Source organism: Lonchura striata, chromosome 3, assembly GCF_050655825.1.
Source record: "Lonchura striata isolate lonStrDom1 chromosome 3, ASM5065582v1, whole genome shotgun sequence".
Lineage (NCBI taxonomy): Eukaryota > Metazoa > Chordata > Aves > Passeriformes > Estrildidae > Lonchura > Lonchura striata.
Window position 1 is genome coordinate 62269512 of NC_140705.1, and position 20405 is coordinate 62289916.

A 20405-nucleotide genomic window follows, 5' to 3' on the forward strand; every position below is an offset into this window, starting at 1 on the left:
CTTTCTGTCATATGAATACACTGCCATTTTACTGACCAATAGTGTGAGTTATGGTCCATGCCGTCTACTCTCAACACTGTAGATTTTACATAAGAACCTAGTCCTGCCTCTTGGCTTGTCTTTTGTCTTATTTTGTAAACATTTCCAAGTGAATTCTCCATACCTTGGAATGTCATGTCAAACTCTTTCTTAGGACAAATGCCAAAATCAGATAAAGATATCCTTGTCACACAGGTGGCTTCAATTCTATTTCAGTTTCAAAAGGTGGTTTCACAGTCTTCTACTTACATTTCAGAAAGATTATGCTGTTTGTCCTCTTGTGCACCTTTTTGTTGAATTTTTGTGTAGATTTCAAAAGGAAAAAGGAAGTGTAAGTTTAAAAATATTAAACATAAGAAATAAAGAAAAAATCTGAAATATTAGTATACATGAAAATTAAACACATACATGTGATTTATATAATTTAACATTTGTCTGTATTATGTATAAAAATGTACCTTGAAAGACAATTTAAAATGACTGAAATTACTGGAAGGGTTTTGTGTTTTTTTCATTTCATAAATACAGAGACGCTATTTCTAGGATGTAGAGATAGAGAATTCACTATTGATTATGCAGGATTTTAGGGTGAAAGGTTTTTAAATTCATCCTAGTCCAGCTGCTAATCTCCTAAAGCAGTATTTCATTCATCCTACTCATGTCTAGACTGAATCTTCTATTTTCTATTCACAAGTAGCACAGCATTACATTATTCTAACATTAGAGACCTATCTTTCAACTGATGCTTCACTTCACACCTTAGTAGAATTAGGCTCATAGGTTCCCTTAATTTTATGAAACTATGGGATCCACCAGGATCAGCTGCAACTCAAATTGTCAGAACAATTAGTGTTGACTAGAAGCAACACAAATTGTCAGAGCTTTTAGTGCAAGCAATAACCCAACAGAAGAAAACCTACAGATTTCCAGAGTAAACAGTGCCTACAGGTAGTATAGAGTGTCAGCTAGTAGACTGGATTTCACATGGTCTCCAGATTGTGCTGGTAGGCCATTCTGAGAGGAGAGGATGAACCCTGACCTTTCCAGAGTAATAGCAATGTTCTGGGGATCCATCATAAATAAGGATAAAGTCAACAGTGTAAAGACTCTACCTGAGAACTGATTAGGCTGCTAGCCTCAAGAAACCAAGTGATCAGTTCACTGAACTGTCCTGTCTGAGGTCTCAGCAGTATTTGAATAAACTGAATACCCATGTTTTAGCAAAACATTTAGGAACCTATAGTCTGCAGGGTCTCCAGCTACTTAACTACATGAGAGGATTTTAGAAGGATGCAAAACAACCCCTATCCTTCCATTGGTCCTGTGTTTGGAGAGTGTACAGAATAAAGGCTGTAGAACAATAGCACTGAAGTGAATGGGACTCCATAAATTCTATACAAAGTGATTGACTAACTCAGGGTTTAAAAATTTTGAAAAGTTGAAAGCTATCATCTATTTTTTATTACACTAAGTGCACCAATGAATGTAATTATTTGAAAACAATAAAAAAACACACTGAAGGGGAAAAAAAGAATAATTAAAGAAAATGTTGTCTTCTAAAGCAGAGTTTTACTTCCAATTGCAGATTTTAAGTATTAAGTAAAAACAAATGAACCCAAAAATCCAGCAGTTCCTCATTAGAAATCCCTTTCAGTTGCTCAGTTTTCCCCATATTTTCCTTTCTCTAGTCTTCATAATTATTTTCCCACCACAAAGAAGGTCTTAATTCTCAATGTAAAAGCAGAAATTCACACAGGAAATAAAAATCAAATTTATTTTCCAAGAACTACTTCCAACTTTATATATACCTATGGTATATATACTTTCAGACATATACCATGAACAAGATACCTCAAGAAGGGCAAGAACAAGTGCTGTTCCTCCCATTTTTGGCCACCTTTGAAAAGCAGCTTTCTCCATACAGGTGGCTGGAAGCCTTCAACATATTGCATCTTTGTTATCTTTGATATACTTAGCACAGACTCCTGTGGAGACATTTTCTTAATTATGAGTCAGAGAAGCTCTTGGAATCCCAACTGTCTCTTTTACTTTATCTAATCTGATGGGCTCATTTGCCCTAAATACTTCACTTTGCAACCCTCAGAGTCATCCTCTAGCAGTATACTATAACATGTGTCACTCTTTCCCTACTAATATCCAATTAGGCAGTCATCCATCTTTTGCTATTGCCTTCTCTAATCAGAAAGTCGTATGCAGAGATGGAAAAGAACTATTTTATCCATCTCCTGTCAATGTAGATTCATTCCCTAGAGTATATTTTCTAGTGTTATGTTTATTTAACTTAGATTATTACAGATTTTTCAAAATAAATTTCAAGCCAAATTATATGAACAGCTTGGATTACACCATTTGGGAGTTATATGATCAGTAACCAATGCCAAGAGAATCAATAGACAGGAAATGACATTTAAATGTGAGCAGAGAAATAAATGTGCCTTTTACTCTACAACCAATACAATTCATAGAACTAAATATTAGTTAAATAGATTCTAGTGGAAGTCTAATGGTTCTTTAGAAAAATTGGATCTATCTATTCCTGGCAAGGAAGCAGGAGGCAAAACAGACATGGTCATCAAAGGCCAGATGTTTTACATTATCTATCAATTTGCACCACTAAATATTTGACTCTTTTTTTAAAGCATCAGTGACAGTGTGAAATAGCTGACCTTTCCAACAAAGAGAGCCCAGCCTTGTCCAGGGGAAGTACATACAGCCAACCTCAACCTGCTCAGTGGGTGTGACCAAATCCAGAAGCCTGTGCAGTGCTTGGGCAGCCAGTGGGTGCTCCCAGTAATGCCAGTGAGTCCTGGCTACCATATTAGTCACTGTGATGTAGTCACTTGCCCACAGGGATTTGGGATGAGACCATCAAACTTACTTCATGTATGTCACTGGGAAGTAGTCAGATGGCAATATTAGGTTATTCCTGGCTCACAGTGATAGGTCTTCATGCTTCCCTGATGCCTCTGGACCAGTGTTTCTGGGTTATTCCTGCTCAATCTTCTCTCACCTTGTGTGCACAAAGCACATATCACTGTATGCAAGCAAGTAAAAGAGGGATAAGAAGCAGCAGGAATCCAGGTCAAGTGATCTCTTAGCAGGGGACACAAACAGCCTTGTCAATACTGTCTCTTTTGGTGTAAAGGAGGTCACAGAAGTGAGAACTGCTGTCCAGAAAAATGAAAAAGACTATAGGGAGAAACAAATAAACAGATCAAGGGTGATGACACAGACAGGTCTTCAACTTTCTAAACACCCTAACACAAAGATGTGACTACACCAAAACATAGTTACTGGATGAAGTGTAAACATTACATAGGTGGATTTATAGGAATTATGCCTTTAAATTAACATGCTAGTTGATGACATCTCCACTTAGCCTTGCCTGTAGAAATAAAAGCCCTAATTAAATAATAAAAATTGATATCCTAGAAGTTTAATTAAAAATCATACTCATGCCAACACTTTCTACTTGGCTTTTTTATAGAAGCAATGAAATAAATACGACATAAAGTACTTAAAGAGAAACTTCATTTTCTGCTGATGAAAATCATTATCTTTACACACTGTCTTCATTTATAATAAGGTTAAGTTGCAGTAAACTGATAAAGAAAACGTCTTACAAAAGTGAATAGGCTAAACCAACAACCTGTGTGTGAGAACTAGTCATTCTCATAACCCTCAAACTCAGTGAGCATAACTACAATAGTAAATTAAATAACTCAAGAAAAGGTACACAGAACCTGGATTCCACTGTCTACATAGCTAACACTGACAATGGGTTTGTTTTATGCTCTCAGTGGTTTCCCTCACATGATCTGGAAACTCTGGAATAACTAGCCCAGATGGTGAGGGTATCATCCCAGTAAACATTCAATGTCAGGCTGAATGAGGCTTTGAAAAACCTGGTCTAGCTGAAAATGACCCTACTTATGGCAAGAGGGGTGGACTAGAAGGCCTTCAAATATCCCTTCCAACCCAAACTATTCTCTTTTTCTATAAGTCTATGATTCTTTATCAGCTTTCAGGCACAGCTCAGATATAATTAAGAACTCATAAGAGGTAGGCATCCTCTTTGGGGGACTGGAATAATAGTTTATTGTGTCTGTGGGCTGTTCTTTCCAAGGTGGCTCCAGATAACAGTACCAGACATTTAATATGCTCTCCCAGACTGCATGAGGAAGCACAGAAACAGAGAAAGGAAGTGAAAGTTCCCACTCTTTTATTTCCCTGTGTCTGCACTAAGAAATGATGTGGTTAGGAGGCACTCTGACATACAGATCCCAGTATTGTGGTTTTGCCATGCACACTGACCTCATAGTGAGCGGCTGTGTGAAGAAAAGATGCACTGTACAGAGGATAGGCAGCACTGTTCATACTCTTTTTCTTGCTGCCACTGGGGACTGTTTTTGCTGTGAACTGTGAGATACTGTTAGGATTTTCAAGGGACTACAAAAATTTGAGGGTGAATTGTTCTTGTTCCAGTAAATAATTCAGTCTTTCTTCACCCTGTCTTCAGTGATAACTTCTCCCTCTCTATCAGATTTGAGGCTGCTAGTATGGTTTTGTATCTGGTGAAGAGATAACACATTTAGCTGTCAGGAACTTGAACACCATGATAGCAGAGAAAAATGAGAATGTTAAGATGACAGATAATAAATAGAAAATGATGGGTGCTGAGAGCATTCACTGACCATCTGTATATGGCAGAATGGTCATTCTGAGCTCAGGAAATAAGAAATCTTAATTATGATGCATAGTTGGGATGACTTACTGACTTCAGACAGGGGAGACTATATATTTAATATTGTATGTAAAATTTGCCACATCCCCATAGCTGTGCCACACTAAAATCAGACCTGATTTGAAGCATAACAACTCAGAAAATTTTATCTTTGGGGTGCATAAAAGTAAGACTTATCCTGGTTAATTTTTAAACTTTACATGCTATTTCTTCTGTCTTATGTAAAGCCATTAACTGAGTCCTGCAAAACAGTACCCTTTTAATCCTCTTGTGAATGGGGAATTATTTAACAGGCTACCCATATTTTAATACCACTACTTAGGACTCAGATTTGCCTCTTAGTATCTTCATCGTCAAGGAAGTCTCACAGAAATTAATGTGGGTTGCCAAAAGGCAGGAATGATGCCTGCAGTGGAAGGAATGAGAACAGAGTGTAAGTAAAGTTGCAATGCCACCAGTAAATACCAGCACTCTTTGGGCTACCCTTACCCACAAAGCTGTAATATGAAGAACCTAGAAGTTCTGGAATCTGCAATCTTAGAGCAGATACAGCCTGCTTTCAAAAATATATAATTTCTTAGACTGAAGCCATTCAAGTCATCCACTGCAAGAAGTCTGGATCTCAGTATTTCAAGTGTCCCTGATGTTATTGATGAAGGCTGTGGCCACCTGTTAAATTAGAAGCAAATTAAAAACTTAGGAGTGAGTAAGACACAAAAGGCATAATTGTGAACTTTGACCAGTTAGCTACTAAGCAAAATCACATCATGGTGCAAATTCATAGACAACAACCCTAAAAGTATATTTACTGCTCTGTTTAGTGTTTTGGCTTTGATGTTAAGTGATTGATAAGATAGTGTATATCTCTTGGAGAAAAATGTCCTGGGAAGAATTAATAAGTATTCTGTGCAGTAAAGCACAGTATAAACTTTTGGAAAGTTAATAAATAGGACATTGCAAAGCAAGTAAAAATAACACCTCAAAAGAAAACCATTTAAATTGCTGTGTTAAAATATCTCCTGCTGACTGACACATCTCTAAGTATTATATCTGTAGCTTCTTGGGTTTTTTTTTTTTTGTTTGTTTGTCTGTTTTATTTTGTTTTGTTTGGGTTTTTTTTCTGAGGCTGATTGGAAGAGTTTTCTTGTTATGCTCCACCTGAAACTAAGCTGGAGATAGAAAAGGGGCTCCTATTGCGTACTGGCTTCTGGGAAACAATTCTTTGCATCTTTTTTTTTTCTTCATGATCCATTTTGCCATCTGCTTTTTTGGCACAGGAGCAACATGCTGTCTTGAAGCAATTTCTTATGTTTCTTTTGGTCTCTTTCATTCATTCCCTCCTATGTATCAAGGGTCACAGGCTCATAACACTTTGGGGCATTCTACAGACACCTTCCTCTTTCTTCTTTTATTCTTCTGACATAAAATTGGTCTTTCATTCATTGTGTAGAGGATGCCTCTTACAGATATTCCAAATGAGACCAATGGTGAAAATAGGTTAAGAAAGATATTTTTAGAGATTTTTCAAATACAAGAAGATCAATGAGAAAATTTCTTAAATTTTCTGTCAAAATCTTCCCAGAAAAAATGAACTGAAAGAAGTATAATGGTAGCTTTTCTAATAATAATTTAGAGTTAGCAGAGTGACTGCAGAGATAATTTTCTCAAAATCAGATGATGATGGGAGTTTGTGGATCCCAAGTATTAAGTGAAAAGTAAATAGAATGTAAATAAGAGACAATTTTGCAAAGCCAGTTATGGTACAGACAGATCTTAGCTGATGTGTCTTTCATGTATAAGTTAAAGCCTCAAAGAAAGCTGCCAACTGACATTGCTAAGGACCTAGAAATGCTGCACTTTGAGCTGCTGGAGAGGGTCATGGAAAGATGTCCTATGAATCTACAGAAAAATGGCAATCTACAGAAAACCCTTTCACATGGATGCAAATGGTCCAGTGTGGTCTCTGCCTATATTCCCAGCCACCTAGCTGTACTCCACTTGTATTTCAGAAGATGTATTAGCAGGATCAAGGAGTGTTTACCCAACACCTACCACCTCTAATCTACATTACTCTGAGGCACTAACACCGGGGCAGGTTTTTTATCCCTGCCTCTCGGAGCAGAGGTCTGTCTGTGCACTTTCACACAGAAGAGTCCTCAGGAATATACAGGCTGCTTTAAGCTGCTTGAACATATTTTCAAGGTTTTCAAGGTTACGTTGGGAAACAAAATGATTCCTGTGCCAAGAAATATCTGAAACTCTGTGAGGGGATGGATGGCCAGGCTGGTCTCATTTTGTGAGCTAATTCAAAACTTCACCCTCTGACCCAGAAGCAAACTACCTCTCTGTCCACCTCAGAATTCAGAAACAGCATGCAAATAATTTTGTTTGGTTTCTATGGCTGAAAAGTTAAGGCAATTTGGATTGAATATTTACATTTTATGTTTACTTTACAATTTCATCCATAAAACCTTGCAGTCCAAATAACTCATTACTGGATAGCTTGCATGTATAATTTTAAATTGTCTATGTATTTTATTTGAAAGCTTAGGCATGATTTTCAGTAATATTTTGGTTTATATTGCTAGAAATTCTACCTGTTTGCATAGCCAATATCGTGCTTTTGGGAACAATTTGGGATTGTTAATAATATTATCTTCCTTTTTTTTTTCTTTTTGGATTTTAATTGCCACACAAACTGTACTAGTAAATTGGCAAGATCCAAAGGAGTTTTTACTTGGTCCCTACCATCAAGCACTGGGAAAAGGGAAAATATAGTAATGAGAATAAAAACTTTATTTGAAGAACCACCATGCTTTAATCTGATACCTAAGGTGAGTTATTACCTTATGCAGACCCAGTTTATCTGAATCTTGGAGAGCATCTGGGATCTGCAATATCTTTGTTCCATGTCCAATGCTGTTCTGTGGTCTAGGTGCATTTCAGACGTTCCTTGCCTCTGGCTATGCAAGATGGCTATTGTCACAAGGTTCTCATGCACATCCTAGCACAGATGGCACACAACAGCAACAAATATGAGAGAGTCTCAGATACTTGTTTTCCTTGCAGTGTGCTGATATTGTCCTTCTCTGTACCCTTTCATTTTCCAAGTCTTGTATTTTTTCTTCAGTGCTCCAAGCTGATATATTCCCAAATATTAAAATGCACTTTAAATTTCTACTTTCTCCTGGCCAAAGTGCAATAAAAACAGAGCCACATTTACACATGCAAAATGTAATTTGTATCTTTTACTCGCACCAAAAGGCAAAGGTGAAGTCAGTGAGATGGAACAAGAGGAGCTTTTAAGTAATAATGATTGTGTTCTAAAGAAAATTTTAAAGTCTAAAAATAATTTATATTATTAATGGGGAAAAAATACTACTGATACTGGCACATAATTTTTAACTCTATGTAAACTATATCTACCCTAACTCTTTGTAAGCTATATCTACTAGGATGGTCTGTAAAACATATATAAAATATTCCTCTCTGCTCAGGAGTAGTTGAACTGCTGAGGGAATTCACCTTTTCTTCAAGGAATATTTCTCCTTTACATGTCTTAATGCCATCTATGTTCCTTCAGATACTGCTTCTTCCTCTTATGATTTCCATCCTTATGATGTCCATGCTGAGATATCTATCAGCAAGCATTAGAGCTGCTTGCAGCTATCAAAGAATCTCTGAAACAGGAAGAATGTTTTGTTTATCCACAGACCCCTCATGGCTTTTAGCCATCACTAGCACTATGGGGTTTGGACAGCTGTTTTAGTCTGGCAATGGCTTTGATTGACAAATCTCAAATCTGGGTATGACAGCATATGAAATGGCAAAATTTAGTGATAGATTAGGTTGTAAGCAGTCAAGCAGTCAGATATTGATAGGAGTTGAATGCTCATGTGTAAAAGAACAAAGTAGTTTCAGAAATCATTTTCCCAAAATCTGAAAAATTAAACCAGTAAAAAGCAATTGGAGGAGAGAGTAACTTGATGGAATGTTTCCTACTATTTCAGCAAGTGATACAGGACTCGGCCCTACTCTGTTTAAATGGGTCACTGTCATAGTGACGGAGAAAAGATTTTATCAATGTTGGTCTATGTTTTTAAAGACAAACATAAAAAGACATAAAAGCTAGGAATTATGACAGATTGCTTTAAAAACCATTTTAAAAGGAATGGTTTGGGGAACGAGGAAGGGTTTCTGGCTACTTGAGCTTTGCAACAGTATAAGCTGGGGCTTACCTCTTCATACCTTGATTGCTGGCAATAGAATGGTAGATATAAATACTTATATACTTTATTTTGATTTTATAGCTATCAGAGTTTTATGTGTCTATTTGTGATGTGTTAGTGACCAGGACTCTTTCAGGTCATATAACTTATCCTAAAGGCTTTTGTTCATAACAAGTCCATAAAAGAAACCTTAGAGATTTTATGGTATTGCTGTAATTCAAGTGTTAGATGGTTTAGTACAGATGTTCTAAAGAGAAAGAAATTAGTCAACAAGCTTATCTACACAGAACCATTATGTCTAGACTTACACCAGCATTTCTTTAAATCTCATGAGGGAATTCATCTCAGACTATTAGAGGTGTTTGCCTTACAGCACATGCAGTTACCTCCCTATAATTTGCATGGTTATCTAGTAATTTCCCCCTGAGTGTTACAAAACTGTCACAAGTAAACATTTTACAGACACAGAAACTTACAGATCTCTGTTCTTCTGAACTTATCGGATGCTGTTTCATACATATATAGTATCTCTCTAAACTTCATGGGCTTGCTCAGAAATGTAGAAAAAGAAGAAATGCTTTCATGGCTGTGTGACTTGCTATGAATGCTGCAATTGCATCTAGTCGAACTGACCCCAGATACCACAGAGAACTCTGCACTGCTCAGGACTAAAGACGCAATGCCTGTAAACAATGAATTTTAATTCATTTAAATCAGTATATTTAAGTCAATCAGGAAATTGTGACAGAAAAACTCAACAACTGATTAACAGAAAATATGAAAAGAATAGTGACAGTAGGAAGGAAAGTATAGATTTATAGATTGTTTTTCAGTTCCTTTTTTCAGTTTTTTCTGTAGAAGTTATAATCTGCTTTACCTTCTGCTCTTAGTATGGGTTGAATTATTTAGAATCACATCAGATTTTCCTTGTTTGACTTTCAATCCATATACTTGCCTTCCTTGATTCAATCTGTAATGATTCACTGTTTTCAAATATAACCTTAGATATTCTCTATTGGAGAAGGCTGGTGCTTGAAAATAAACCTTCAATATTCTCATGAAGCCTGAAGCAAAGGGGAATCAGAGTCTGGTCAGGTCGGGGCTGCAGGGGCAGGACGGGGTGGGGTGGGGTACAGGGAGGTGGTAAAGGCTACATAAGGAAAGGAAGTATGTTCTGGGGAGTCATAGAAATGCAAAATGAAGAGAAGGTTTTCCAGGACAAATCAAGCTGTATCATCCCTCACCCACTTATCAACAACATAACTAAAAAAACATGGGGGATCTTCTTTCAGCAGATGACCAGGGTGATATGCACAAAAAATATGAAAGCATGTGATTGCCACACAGAAAGTTCTTTCTCTGCTTTCTGTGTTGCTCTTTGAAGGGATAATGTCCTGTTCCGTTCTTTTACTCACTCTGTGGCCTTGCAAGTAGATATTGTTCTGCAGCAATCATGTCTCCACTGACATTGATGCAGCTGGTTGGTAAGTGGGAAGATCTGTATGGGTCTTATTGCTGGGGTGAAGCTTACATGTAAGCTTTTATTTACTGTAACAGAATGATGCAGTCATGCAAGAAATATGACTGGCACAGGACTCTGAACAGGGATTAATCTCCCATCTTTAGGCTGGAATACGCAAAAGGCTTTTGCAATCTTTTTGTAATGCAGCAACAAACTCATTCTCTCAATCCTTGGCATGAAAATGAAATCATCATCTTCTATTTTATCCTTTTATCCAACTTATTTTGCCATTAATCTGGGTCAGCAAGGATGGGTTTCTACTTTTGAGCTAGCTGTCTCAGTTCTTTTTAGTCAGGAGGAAGAAGTACACCTTCCAGCGTGCAATACTTCTTACCTTAAATGAGATACCTAAATTAAGTTAAGCTATTTGTACCAAAACCACCTATTTTCTATATTACTGTTAAGACAATCTAAGGTGACTAGCCTGACAGTAAACAACTGTACAATATTATATCTATGTTTTGTCACATTAATCCCACTCTCTCCATATTTATCTGTGGCTATGGTGAACCAAGTAGAAAACAGATCTCAAAACTTGACAGAAATTTATTCCCAAAAAGAAATTTACAAAATAGGAGTCAGCTATCTTTCCTGAGTATTTTAAATTTCTGACTACATCCTCAAGGCTTTATTAAAAAAAGGGTGTATGAAGTTGTGAGGTTTTTTTTTTCAGTCAGTGTTATGTTCGAAGAGCTCTAGACACTGTTCTGCTTTCATATAAATGGAGAATCACAGGACTGCAGCATAATTTAGGTCTCTAGTCAAACTTTCTGGTCAAAATAACATCAACTATAAGGTTAGACCATGCTGCTGAATCACAAAGACCAAGAATATTTCATTAAATTCCTATACCTTCTTTACACTTCATGGAAAATAGACTGTTATTTAAAAAACAGATTATCTTAAGATATTTACACATCTGGAATTCACAATCTCTATTTCATGAATCTTGGAAAATATAAGGTGAAGTTTTTCTTCTATGTTCTTGAAAAATACTTTTTCTCCATTTCAGTTCTTATTGGAGTTCCAGGATTCCATTACCTTATTATAAAATAATCCCATTAGAGTGTAAGACTGAGGTAAGAGCACTGAAAATGCTACTTCATCAAGTATACCACTACAGTTATGTCCAATCAGGTAGACCCTTCCAAGAAAATGATTTTTAATTGGTCAAGTTTTCCCTTGGGTGTTTTTATGTATCTTGTACATGCTTCATACTCAGCCATGTTTATTCTTTCATAAAACTTTTGTTGATGCAACAAGAACTATTAACCATACATATAAGACTATAATTGAAAAATACTAAGCAACATAGACATGGATAGGAAAAATACTCTGAGCTAATTGTCAATATATTTCCATTCTTCCTCAACCATAAATTTCAGTCCTCCATCCCTGTCTGTAGTTTAGACATCTTGGAAAGACACAAACAGGAGACAGCATTAACATGTTGGAGGACCCCTCTGGGAGAACCCTATATAACCTCTCTAGGGCCACAGAGCTCCCAAGTGTTGCAGGAAATTGGATGGTGCTGTGATATTGGTCATAAATGCTGTAAAGGGCAAAGACACCATATCTGACTTCAAGTTCCTGAGTCACAAGCCACAGTATGGCAGAGATGACCAGGGGGCAAATATCCCTGTGTGCTTCTCCTTGCTGAAGTGCTCCCCTATAAGCTGCCGGAAGATGGGAGTCTGAGCCCAGCTGGTCTTTGATCTGACATTGCTTTTATGCCTCTACCTCCATGCTTACCCTTCAGATACACCTCAATGTCCTTCCTTCTACACTGTCTTATTTTGAAGACTGGCTTCACACTGCAAGGCTGCTCTAAGTAATCGAAAATAGAGACAATATGTGGCAAAAAATTCCCTCTAGGAATTCAGTTGGAGTTTAACATAGGTATAATACTTTAACATAGGTATAATCTTAATACAAAAGACTCCTTAAATTGAATGTTACAGATCATCCTCTCCACAACTCACCCTCACAGAGGGATTACAGTTTCATGGCTATGAGATTGTTATGTATATTGACACTGTTTTTAAGAAAAAGCTTTTGTCTACTGCTTCATCTAATAAAGACAAGAGATTCTGCAACTCTCCACATCAAAAGATACAGCCTGACATTTCTTATGAGTCATGAGTCAACAAATTATGTAGCTTGCTTTCTCTTAAGCATGTAATTTGATCTGCAAGCATGAGCAACAGTTTTTGTATTTCAATCAGTAAACAATTCCTCTTTAAAAACATTCCAACTAATGTTTATTTGTACAATCTGTCCTTCAGCAGAGCCTTAGTTTGATGAAGTAAAAGATGTAACTCTGATAGGAATGTGTCTAAAACCTGACAAAACATTACATTTGATCATGTGTGATGAGTGCACTAAGGTAGTACATAGTTTGAAAAGCCGATACTGTGTTTCCTTGAAATCACTGTCTTAAACAGTTTTTCTTTCTGAACTAATCATTGTTCTCACTGCAATATAAATTTTCTTTTTCAAATTACAGGGATCAGATTTCCAACAAAAAACATGAGTAGTGCATTGTCTGAATGAAAGAAAAATGAAATATTTTTCTTCAGTCCTAAGAGAAAAGTGATTACTGTGGATACTTCTTTCCCTTGGGAAGAATGCAATGAGGTCCTTTATTTCATTAAAGATGTCAAACATGAAATCAATATCAGTGCTGAGACCTTGACTGGTGGCCAGGGTGGGTGGGTACTGCTAAAGTAAGAAAACAAGATGTTCTTTCTTGATCTGAACAATTTTGCTGCAATGAAGCAAGCTATAAAAATTACCAAAAAAAGAAAAAGAAAATCAAAACAAAAACCCAAAACCTGGAAGATCAAAATGTAACTGGAAACTTGACTGCAGTTTTTACAACCACAAAGGTAACTACTAGAATGATAGACAGCTTTGCACATCCATTTGTCAGACAAGAAAAAACAAGAGGTTCTTACTTTTCCAACAGACTAACATCATCTGTTGTACAACACTCGAGATTATCATTGTAACACAGATATGTAAATCTAATTGGTATTTTTTTTAATTCACAGAGCTGCACATCACTTTGCAGAGTTTATCCAAACCAAAGAAATATGCTATTGCAGTGCATTTTAGACACTGCAGCAAACAGCACCTCAAGATTGCACTGGTCAGCAAGGTATCTCAAAGCAAACTATTTCAAAGCACCATGTTCTCCTGCAGATCTAGGTTCATAAGTATAAATCATTGTAAATCCCTGGGGTTTTATAAAGGTTAAAAAAAGAGAAGTATTCCCATCTCTATCTTTCACACCGTGAAAATACCTTTTTGCCAACAGTGCTATTTTTTCCTCTCAGTTCATGGTCATTTCCTTTTATTGAATAAAAGTTCTTGTGCAAACGTGACAGGAATGCTTATTTTAGCAGTTTGGGTTATGGGTGTTTTTAATTCTCTCTCTGTGCTTATGACTTTGTATACTATTATAGCAGCTACTCCCTATGACAGAACAGTGGTAGATTTAGTACATCTATATCTCGTTCTGGATGTCCACAGTACAGTACATTACCAATGCCCTTATATATCATAGCTGCTTTAATGCCACAACCTTACAGACAAATCACTAGTACCATAGACCTTATGGATACAGCTGTGCCATTTTGACAAGTCCCTAAATCACCAACTAGATTCTGATACACAGTGACAAATAATCCATCCCCTAAAAAGTCCCTTCATACTCAATTCAACAACTTGTAAAAAAAAAAAAAAAAACAATACACAGACTCTCCAAATTAGTTGATCAACTACCTAGGGTTTGTTTTTTTTAATGTTCTGGCCCATCTTTATGTCTCTTCTTATCTCTAATACTGATCTCTTTTGCTTTTAATGTGATCTTTCTCCCATGGTGATGACACCTCAAAATAATGATGCTTTCCAATTGATCACTAAAGATAGGTTTTCAGGCCTTTATAATTCCTTGGGTCAAGCTGGTTTTGAGATCAGTATGGACCCTTAATCCAGCCACAAAAACTGGAAGGAAATGTCTTCTGTCAGCTGGGAAAGACAAACCAAGGTTTTTACAGCTTGTAGGAAGATGGGTGCTAATCTGCCTCAGACCTTTGATGATTCTTTAAAAAGAGAAATAATAATTATGTAGAAAAAGTTTACAACAGACAGAGACTAATCAAGTGGAAGTGAATGTAGCTCAAATACACAGTAATTCCATAAATAAGTGATTGAGAAGGAAGAGACACTTTGCCTTTCTTCTCTAAATTGCCATTTCAAACCTGGACTCAGTGTCTAAAATGTTAATTTGAGCCTATGACATCTATTCTGTGGTCAATATGAAGTGAATTCCTGGTCTCTGGCCAGTTTGTAATGGACAGGTGGCAACTACCCAAGAAAAGATGCCAACCACAATTGGCACCCCAGTGCAGAGTCAGCTGTGGGACAAAGACTGAACTGGTCAAAAGGCAAAGTGATCTCCTCACCCCCTCCAGACAGTTCAGATAAAGGAGGCCTGAAACAAAAGGGCAAAGCACTGAGGGAGAAGATTTTATTATGATTGCTCTGCCATCTTTTTCCTTTGTGAATAAAGAACTTGGACTTATTTTTCCAAGGCTATCAAACCTTTCACAATTTGAGAAACAGGGAGACATGTTGCTCTATCCCTCCTTACCAGGTCTCCCTCCCATGTCAGTGGGAGTGTTGCCTGTCATATGCTTGAGCTCTAGATCAAAACCAGGTGGCAGAGCAAACTGTATTTAAACTTTGATCCTCAGTTCCATTTTATCACGCAGCTTTTACTTGGAAAAAGAAAAAATAGAAAAGTTTGGTTTTGCTAGCAAGAAATTATTTCATTTGCCAAAGAACCCATTAAATAGGTGTTCTACCTCAGCCTCAGAAATTTCTGTATTGTGACCCTCCTCCCAGAGCATCAATTGTAAAAGGCATTTGAGAATCCATTTTTATTCCAGATTCCAATATTGCATTTTCTTTCCTCTTCTCTTTTAGAGCAACAACTGAAAAAAAAATCATAACAAGAAAAAGAAATTGATAAATCTGTCTAGCTAGTGTAAGGAAACAAAATGACTGCTGTGCAGTGTCACAGCTGGTAATGCCTCAGATTCAACTGAAACAGCACTGAAAAATAGCCAAACAGGAATCTTTCATGTCTGACTTCATAGGTCACCCACCCCATGCTATGTGTTCTTTTTGTGAATCTCTCAGCTAAGTACTTCCAGCTAAAGTAGTTCAAATACACAGAATGAGAAAAATCAACAAAGAACAAGACACAATGAGCACTCTAGAAATACTTCTTAGCTGGGCGCTTTGTATATGGGCAGCAATGGATCTGCAAAAGCAACATGGCAAGCAACTTGTTCCAATTTAAGAGTTTTTCTTACAACCAGAGCACATTTCAGATTTATCATTCTAGTTTTAAATGTGTATATACATTGTCAGAGCATAGCCGGGGTTTATATGAGTTTAAAAAAACCTCCAGGCTTTACACTTCCTGATTTTAAAGTAGTTTAATACCAACTAGAGGCCATGAACAAGAACAAGACATTGGAAGAGATATTTAATGAAAGAACCCTCTCAAGAATTTATTCTAAAATGTATAACACAGTGTCACAGAAACTGGAAAGGCTGCCTATCTTCCTCCACTAAAATAACAACTTCTCAAATGGTAATAATTTTGGTTATCATATTTCCATTATATAAATAAATAAATATGCTAAAACTGTCTATCACACCTAGAATTATGCCTAGTGAAACTGAATAAGGAAGAACGTTTTCCTACATTATGCATGTGTGTTTGCATGCTTGTATCCTGTCAAAAAAATGCATAAGCTACACAGCAGGAATAACAAACTCTACAAAATCTTTCCAAAATAGCTGGGGCTGTAAAGGTTTTCTGCATTAACTAAGGATTCCTTTTCTTAAAAAGCATGTGACAACAGGAAATTATTTCAAGCTGGCTAACAGATTCAGAAAAAAAATACAAAGGCTCTGATTTTGGATTAATTTTTTGCTGTCTAATCAGTTACATTCTTGATAGATTTATAATATTTTGTATTTACATGATAGCTGTCATCTTTATGGTTTAAGAAAGTACAGTAAATTGTCAGCCTGTAATTTACAGCAAGGATCAAGAAAAGATGATATGAGAAGTCCCCAGGCTGGTTTCTTGATTACTCTGCAAATCTAAATAACTCCTGGCCTTCAGAAAACTTACCCATGAAAATAGTGCAAAAATTATCAGAATTTAGGCCACCAATTCTATTTGTTACAATTGAGAGGCTGACTCAGGCACATCAGATTTAAAACAGTGTCCATCTAGTAAAGTAATGAAGAGCTCAGAAAAATTACTTCAGATTGGTAAGGTTTTTGTTTGTTTGTTTTATTAATAAACTTATAGCGTATCTGGTCATCTATGATTAACTTTCCTCAAAAAGCTTGGTCGATGCTGGTTTACTGCGGACTGGTTTACCCTAGTTGTTCTTCCATGTTCAATTATATGCTCTTCAGCCTCTGGATCATCTGTTCAGGACAAGTACAGCATTATTGCGTAACAATGTTTCTTAAAAATTTTTGCTCAGCAGCATATATAGAAATAATTCATTCTTTGCTTTCATTCACAGAGGTTATATCTTTTATTCTTTAGCCAAGTTTTCAAATGAATAATGCTTGCTTGATCATGGCTGTCTGTCTGCTTACCCCCTTCTAATAACTTTTTTTTTGTTTATCAGATCTAAAACAGAGGCTAGAATCTCAAAGATAAGTTATTAAGAGAATGGTGAGGAAAAAATCAGAAACGAGGTGGATGAAACTCCAGAATTACTACCCCCACTTGAAGAGAAGCAGACAAACCCACATAGCAGCATGGAGTGAGCTGGTCTGGGAGCACCAGGTCACCCACCACAAATATTGTTGTTTGCTCAGGGGAGTACCACAGGTAAAAAAAAAAGAGTAATTGTGAAGATGGCAGTCTGTATTGAATGAGGGCACAAACTCATAGGAAACTGGGTTCCATTAGTTACTCTTTTCCTCTTCAGGATTTACACATTTTACAGCTTCAAATCTTTGTAAACATATGTTTCCCAGAACCATACCCTTCTGTCACACTTGAGAAATCAAAACTTTTCTCCTGGCTTTTACGAGCAATCTTCTCTTTACAGCACCAGCCCTCCAACTCCACTCCTGTACAATTCCTGTAAACAACCTAATCATAAAATAATTTTTCTTTATTAAAAAGTGAGTATTTAAGTGGTTTTTTGTCATTGCTGTTGGCATATTTTATAAACACGGCTCAGGTAATCCTACTTTTCAGTTTCCACATAAGCACTGATCTGCAACTGAGAACACGATTTTTCAAAAGCAAAGATCAGATATTTTCAAAACATTCTCAGCTGTATTTGTGAGTCCTATCTCCAAAGATCTGAGTGAATTATTTGTACTACAAAGAAAAAGCTATCAGGCCTTCCTTTTTATTGAGACATCACTAGAACTGATTTTTATTTCAAGTATCCAGTGATACATCTAAGCCACAACCCTGATGGTGTGCTACAGCTCCAGGTATGAGTCTCTTTGCTTCCTCTCACAGCTATTGCTTACTTTTAGAAATTTTCAAGTAATTTTCAAGTCCTTTTCTGTCTTAGATACCCAAATAAACTCGGATGGCAATTGATTTTCTTAGGTGAATCTACTGAGTTGTAGTGAAACCACCCCCTAAAGACCGCTTCCTTCTCTTCTTGGTAACTTTATTTCTGCTGATGTTGTCCCTATATTTGCTTTATATAACTTTCTAGATGAAGGATTAAAATTCACACATCTCAGCCACTCTAAGTTAATGTAAATATAGATTAAGAAACTCTCAAGGAATAACCATAAATTGTTACCAAACACTTCAATTTTATTAAACTAGACCAGGAATTACATGATGTGCCATTTGGCAATGTTGAAAATCTTTACTGTAACTCAAGTGCAGTTGTCAACTATGCAATTTCTGATACACAAAGCAGTTTCACATTATGAGAATAAATCCATTTTATCCACTCCTCTCTCTGAAATCGCACACACAGGCGAAACAATTTTTATGGCTCAATTTAGTTATGTTCTTTACCAGTCTATACTACTAAAAATCTAGGAATGGATTTAGAAGGGACAATATATTTTTGTTGTGCGGACAAGTGAGAATTTTGTCACTTATTAAGGGCTGGAACTTTGCATTTCAGAATATAGAAGATGTAGGAATTAGTATTATCCTTATGGTTGCCCATATGTGAGTTTTCCGTTATATCTATCTATATCTAAATATATCATATCAGCAATATATTGCTCTTGTTTTGAGTTACAGCTACACACAAGAACATCTGTCATATTGACAATGTTGTTACAAAGACTTTAAAGATGATAAAGACCCAGACCAAAACAGAATTATTTTGAAGATAGCTAGAGAGGCACTATGAAGAAATATTACATTAATTACAAAAATTTGTATGCTTCATGATTTTTCTCTTTGCTTTTGGGAAAAGATTCAGAAAGCTGATACTGGTGTCATGATACTCATGATAGCACAACATAACTGTGGCAAGCAGGCAGTGCCAGTTTTGAGACGGAACATTTTCAATAAAACTTTGGTGAAAGACTTGCTCATTCACTAGAGAATAGCTACAGCACACTGGTTTGGAACTCAGGCTGGGACTGGGAAGATTCCTTTCTCCGTGTCCCCACATCTCCACATCACCTACATCAGAATTACCCTGAACAGCAAAGATGCCTTATCAAGAACATTCCCAATAAGCTCTCTTTGAAAGAACACATAATCTACCAACCCACATGCTGTGAGTATGGCTTGGAGTCCATTCTATGGGGCTAATTTTGCATGACTCCCTGAATGACTCACTAGCCCAGAGGAGAGTAGTCTGCATGATCACTTTAAAGTAACAATTGTTACACCATTTACTACCATAAACATGAATCTCTTACATATGTATATATATGTAAATTAGGACTTTTGACAAATTAGTAAATTTGACACATGCTTAAAGAAAAAATACCAAATCAATGTTTACATTGTCTCATTTTGAAGCATATTTATATTATGGGCAATGCTCCTTATTTGACTTTCCATTATATGTTTAAGAAATTTTGTCATTAATAAGCCCACTATTATTAGTGGAAGCTTATTGTTGTATGTGTTTTATCTTTTCATATTAATTCAGTATTGTATCATTTGTATTCTCTTTGGTGTACATTCCTTTTGATCTGCATCTTATCACATTAATGATTTTATTACGAACAGCATTGTATTCTGAAACTACAATATTCTGCTGGCATATTTAAATGCTAATAATTCAAAGTTGATCAAAACACATGCATATGACAAGAAGAAGGTCAATAAAGGAGCAGTCATAGTACAGGGCTGGCAAAGCTATTAGAAAAATATAAAACTCATTAATGGCCATCATATCGGATACATTCAGAAATGAGTAATGACATGAGAGTCTAGAAGTACATAGTTAATAAACTATTAGTGCATAATTTGTGACTAAATGTATTTCCAACCACAAATTAAGAAATAGCTGAGGAAACTGACACTTTTTTGCCCTCATATTCCTTATGTTCATTGACCTATACTCCCTACACTATCTCTGTTCTTTTTATTCACAGTGTGGCTGTATTAGTTTTGCTCTCTGAGGATATCTTGTCCATAGTTTTAAGGCTGTTCCTCATCTTCAGATATTTCCTCTCTTCCACATCTTTCCATTTCAAACAGACTCAGTTCTGGGTGCCTATAGTAAATGTGCAAAATCCAGGAAGCTGAAGTGAACCTGAAGTTAGGCAAAAAGAACTTTTATTCATCCCT

General features: G+C 36.4%; 1 long non-coding RNA gene across 1 annotated transcript in view; it reads right to left on the minus strand.

Moving 5' to 3' along the window:
- Window positions 1–20405, minus strand: part of LOC146767921 (uncharacterized) — a 137811-nt gene continuing 117406 nt past the window's right edge. The window contains exon 3 of the long non-coding RNA XR_014953796.1: window positions 1–20405. This exon is cut by the window's right edge and continues 14166 nt beyond it. This is a non-coding gene — a long non-coding RNA (uncharacterized LOC146767921).